Source organism: Taudactylus pleione, unplaced genomic scaffold (genome assembly GCF_031769625.1).
Source record: "Taudactylus pleione unplaced genomic scaffold, aTauple2 ptg000707l, whole genome shotgun sequence".
Classification (NCBI taxonomy): Eukaryota; Metazoa; Chordata; class Amphibia; order Anura; family Myobatrachidae; genus Taudactylus; species Taudactylus pleione.
The window spans coordinates 15911860-15917859 of NW_028285109.1; positions in this window are offsets into that span (position 1 = coordinate 15911860).

Sequence of the window (6000 nt, forward strand, 5' to 3'; positions counted from 1 at the left end):
ATCACCCTCCTCCTTCCCTCATACCCCGGCTCCATCCTATCCTCCATCACCCTCCTCCTTCCCTCACACCCCGGCTCCATCCTATCCTCCATCACCCTCCTCCTTCCCTCACACCCCGGCTCCATCCTAATCTCCATCACCCTGTTCCTTCCCTCACACTCTGGCTCCATCCTATCCTCCATCACCCTGCTCCTTCCCTAACACTCTGTCCTGTCCTGTCCTCTCTACCATCACCCTCCTCCTTCCCTCACACCCCGGCTCCATCCTGTCCTCCATCACCCTCCTCCTTCCCTCACAGCCTGGCTTCATCCTAACCTCCATCACCCTCCTCCTTCCCTCATACCCCGGCTCCATCCTATCCTCCATCACCCTCCTTCCTTCACACCCCGGCTCCATCCTATCGTCCAACACCCTCCTCCTTCCCTCACACCACGGCTCCATCCTATCCTCCATTACCCTGCTCCTTCCCTCACCCCCCGGCTCCATCCTATCCTCCATCACCCTCCTCCTTCCCTCACACCCCGGCTCCATCCTATCCTCCATCACCCTACTCCTTCCCTCACACCCTTGCCATATCCTCTCCATCATCCTCCTTCCCTGGCTCCATCCTCTTCTCCATCACCTTCTCCTTCCCTCACACTCTGTCCCGTCCTCTCCGCCATCACCCTGCTCCTTCCCTCACAGCCTGGCTCCATCCTCTTCTCCATCACCCTGCTCCTTCCCTCCTCTCCGCCATCACTCTCCTTATCTTACAGTTGCGGCTCAGTAAATGTGAGAGAGAGTGGGTCTGTAGTGTTCCAGTCAATCAGTGCCTCCATGCTTCCCCTACAGCCTGCGCAGCAAGTGTGTGTGAGCCTGCCTACCACTGCTCTGATGATCGGCCGCAGACACAGCTCAGAGCGTGGAATATATTTGCCTACTTTTGAAAAATAATTTCAGGGAAATTACCTGAATGGCCACTGACAGCACCACACCGTCAAGGGGGTGTGTCCTGCTCTGCCCCAGGTCTACTCATGGGGCATTTCTAGTGTCACCCGGGGAATGGTGAAATTATGACCCTCCAGCGAGATTGTTATAATATGTATATGTTACAATGAGTGCAATGTAACAGTACAAAAACAAAGGTTTTGCGAAGTGACTGGGCCCGATTCAGATCCGGACGCATGCTATGGACGATTGTTGCCGGTCTGCGCATGCGTATGCATCGCAGTGCGTGTGCGCGAACCAGTCATTACGATCGGAAATTGTGCGCTCTTAGCACAAAGACTGAGCGCTACTATGAGTGACAGTGCTGTTTGTGGGTGGTAGCAGGGGAAGGTGCTTGTGAACAGGGGAGTGGTGCTGCGAACGCAGGCGTGTCTGGGCGTCAAAACTGAGTTTTATGGGTGTGCATAATTAGCATGGAAGCGTCATTGTACATGTCACTTGGTTGTATTTCAGCCTGCAGTGATCACAGTGCTTGCGGTGGGGTAGGGTCAACCTCAAGCGATGCATACAGCTCCGATGGTTCTGATTAATCATACACTTCCTGGAGATGACGTGTGCTAAGAAAGAAAAGTGGGCGACTTTATACCGGTGTGCTCTCACTCTGCCGTCGCTCTCTAAGACATAGGGGGCGTCCTTACACCAGACAGTGCGATTGTGGAATTTGCATACCCGGCCCCTTTTGGCAGCGAGAGAGCGCAGCTTAGCGTCCGGGTCTGAATCGACCCCTGTCTCTTTCTTTCCAATCAAGGGAAAGTCCTCACTCATTAAAGGTTGCATTAAACAGTTTATTTATATAATATCTATAAATATAGGGCCGCGATTCAGGGTGCTTTCCTGCCCTAGCAACTCTCATATAACAACATTAACACTGAAAGGATGCCACACACACTATATATATATATATAAACACATACTGTATGTGTGTGTATCCACGTTTCAGATGCATGGGAGCAGATTGGATGATGTGCTTAGTCGTGCCTGCTCTGTACTTTTCTTGCACATAAAAATGTTTCCCACTCGTCTTTGCTGCAGTCGCGCCAAACAGCCCCTCTTGGCGTGCCTGGTCCTGTGAGATTCTGCTTGCACCGGGCTTCTTTTTTGCATCTTTTTTGCCAAAAATACATCTAAGTCGAGGTGACTAGGACACACCAGGAGACTGCGCTGATTAATTTGATATGCAACACTTGTATATCTGTGTGTGAATGAAGGTGCGTACACACTAGACAATATTTTACATGCTTCAACGACAAATAGTGTAAAATATGTTCAAATCTAGTACACGATCCGACAGCATATCGTACAGGGGGCCTGATTCAGACCAGGTCGCAAGCACTGAGCGCTCGCAACTGGGTCGATGTTTGCCCACTGGGCATGCGCACGACGGAGCCGGCTCCGTCGTGCGCATGCGCGAGACCCGGCTAGCGACGGGTGCTCCGTTGCTCCGGGTCTTGCACCAAAGGGGGTGAGCTGTCGATGGTGATTGACAGCTCGCCCCATTTGGTAGGTGTGGCCGGGGGGTGGCTTCACAAACGGAGGCGTTCCCAAGCGAACACCTGCCGTTTGTGGGCAGCCCCACTGACATCACAAGTGATGTCAGTGAGAGAGCTTCCGGCTCTATTTAAGCCAGAAGCTCTCTGGGGCTTGCGGCCACGAGACCCTACCACAAGGGTCTCGTCGCAAGCCCGATGGTCGCAATGTCCTCCATCATCCTGGCCGCTCGCAATAGCTGTGGGTGGTCACTCACAGCTATGTGAGCGGCCAGGAGGCCGCACAAAAAAAATAATGCCCAGATTCAGAGCGAGCACTCTTTCAGAGCGTCCGGTTCTGAATCAGGGCCAGTGTTAATGCCTGTACGATATGTCGTTCGGATCCGCATACGATGCTTGCAGGCATGGATCAGGTAGATCTGTGCTGCAAGCATGAAGACACAGATGCATGGACGGATCTTTGTCTGTACATCTGTGTCTTCTAAAATGATTAACCTGTGGGAAAAAAAACGGTGCCCCCCCCCCCAAAAGAGCAACCTGCCCCGGGCTTAGTGACCCGGTGCTAGTTGTGCAAAATATAGGGAACAAATGATGAAGGGGTCCCCCTGTATTTAAGCACAACCAGCACCAGGTTATGATCCAGAACCAGCATCTGACTTTTTCTAGTGGGGGGATAATGCCACAGCCAGAGAAACCCTTTCACCGGGTCCCCCAGCCGAAATATCAACTCTGATCGCTAGTCAGCCCAGGTCGGGGATCCCTGGGGAGCTGGGGACCCCCCAATAAAGGGTCTCTTTCTCCAGGGCACCCCAGGCCTAGACTGATAGCCCAGGGCTGTCCCCAGCACCTCTTGAGTGGTGGGTGCCAGGTTGATAGTGTAGTGTGATGTAAAAAAATAGATGAGATAATATTGTCTTTGATATTGTCTTTGCTGTGGATCTACAGGTCCCAGCAAGCCTCCCCCGCATGCTGTTACTTGGGGAACCACAAGTACCAGCATGCAGTGCATTACGGGCCCGTTGGTACCTGTAGTTCCACAGCAAAAGAAATATTAAAATAAACGCAGGACACACACATACAAAGTAAAAGTTTATTAAACAAAAATGTACACACACTATCTCACATAGTCGCGTGTTTTTTTATTTTTTTTTATTTCACCAAGGCTTTTATTTAGTTTTTTAAACACAGCAGCACAGACGGATCTCACTGATCTGTCCGTGCATCTGTGTTTATTTTTTTACAGACTGATGCATGCATCATGGATGTCCCTGATCCGTGCAAGCATCTGTCTGCTATCCTGCACGATCCAAGATTGGCAAATCTTTAGATCATTCACAATGGAGCTTTTGCTGCACATAATGTCTAGGAGTGCCAGGGAGCTGCCGGGGAGAGTTCAAGGGAAATAGCTCACGATATCGCATTGTGAGCACATCGTCAATGTTAAGTCTCTCAATTAGCATGCGTAATGCTACAATACAGCGATCACAACTTTTTCTCACACCAAGTTTCGTGTACACACTCAATTGCACACAGGTATACAAATGTTGCATATCAATTTAGCAGTGGCGGCTCAAGGCACGGGCTAACAGGGCAGTCACCCGGGCACAGTCCTGCTCCCTGCCTGAAGTTTACTGCACTCACAGCTGGCCGGCTCTGGAAAATCCTCCCACCGCTGGCATTATTGGTATATGCTCAGGGGGAGGGAGTGGGTGAGAAAAGTGGTGGCAGCACGGACGGTGCTGAAAAAGCTAGCGCCAGCCCTGTTAATTAGCACAGACTCCTGGTGCATCCTAGACACGTAAGCTGGGTACACACGGGTTGATATATCAGCCATTTAATCGAACATCGATATATTGAGAGCTCGATGATAGGTAAGTACCCCTGATATGTTTGTGATCAACGTTGTTCACAGACATATCGGATCAGCTGTGCAGCACAGCAGATGGCCGATATATATCTGCAGATATATTTGTGCATCTGCTGGTGTGTACAGGTGACCTGCCAATCACCAGTACACATGCTGCAGGGGACCCAGCAGTGAGTGACAACTCAACTAGGCAGGTAAATTTAAATGCCCGCCCAGTTGTGATGTCAGGCCCGACAGATCTGGCAGATGATAGGTAAGTGTATATGCACTTAAAAATCGTCCGGTTGAGCTATTGTGTACCCAGGGGATGTAGTTTATAAACCGGTGGACTAAATGCCGCCGATCTATATCCCGACAGTAGAAGCCTGACAAGGGACTTAAGATATGCGTCGAAATACTGACACCAATCTTAATCCTGACACCGAAATGCCAAAGGATGCCTGACCGATCGAGATAAATCTGGCCGTCCTTAGCAGCGGGGGTGGGTTGGGTTTAGGCACTCCCGGGGGGACTTAGGGTTAGGCTAGGGGAAGGGGTGGTTAGGGTTTGGCACCGCTGGGGTGTGGTAAGGGTTAGGCACCCCACCGGTAGGGTTAAGTTTATGGTGCGGGGGGGAGGGTTAGGTTTTGGCACCCCCGGGGGACTTAGGGTTCTGCACCCCCAGGAAAGGTTACGGTTAGGCTAGGGGAAGGGTGGATTATGCTTAGGTGCCACTGTGGGGAGGTTAGGGTTAGGCACCCCTAAGGGAAGAATTAAGGAAAAGGGTAAAAGAGAGACCCTAAGCACTGGTACCAATATTAGTTCAATATGTTATATTGAAAGCAGAAAAAACTCCATAATCAGAACTGGGTAATGATGCCCAATACCGATCGAAAGTTGGAGGTGCACCCAAAAGAGTAAGTTAAATAGCAAAAGAGAAAAGAGGAAAGTACTCTCTATTATAGGGGCACAAATCTCTGCTTATAGTAGAAATAAAACTTAACATTTATTAGAAAATATCAATAAAATATGCCTCAGGACAGACAAAATGGACAGACAACATGTAAACAAATATGCAGGATACTAAATGGGGATAAGCTGGATAAATCTGAAAGTAATATTACTATACACTCCATTTTCAATCATTTCACGTAAAGGGATAGTGCGCTGATACATTGTGTTTGTGTTTACCTGTTATCGAGGGAGGGCAGACACCCCCCCCCAAATCAGCAGCACATCCCACCTCACAGTTGTAACTCCAGTGCGCAGTGTTTTACTTGTTGTAAACTGTACTTAGTGTCTTTAACACCAGCTGCAAGGACTCACAATTGTTACAAATAAATGGGGATACTCAACATCAAAAACACCAGAATACACAGAGCTGAGACTCTATTCTCACAATTAGCAGGGAACAAGACTCACACAACAGACACCCACAGCTTCTTTACCGCGTACACCCTATTTGAGAAAACAATTACCAAGCAAAACAAATTATGGTGGGACACAGAAACTCTCAAATGGTATCTACAAAACAAAGTCATCCCCAAGGGCCTTAAAATCAAGAAGGCACCTGCACACCATCAAGATAACAGTAAGTTCATGAACCAATGGGATCAAATCCTATTGGATTGCTCTCTACAGCTATTAAATTTACTAGTGAACACACAAACGCAGGAACTC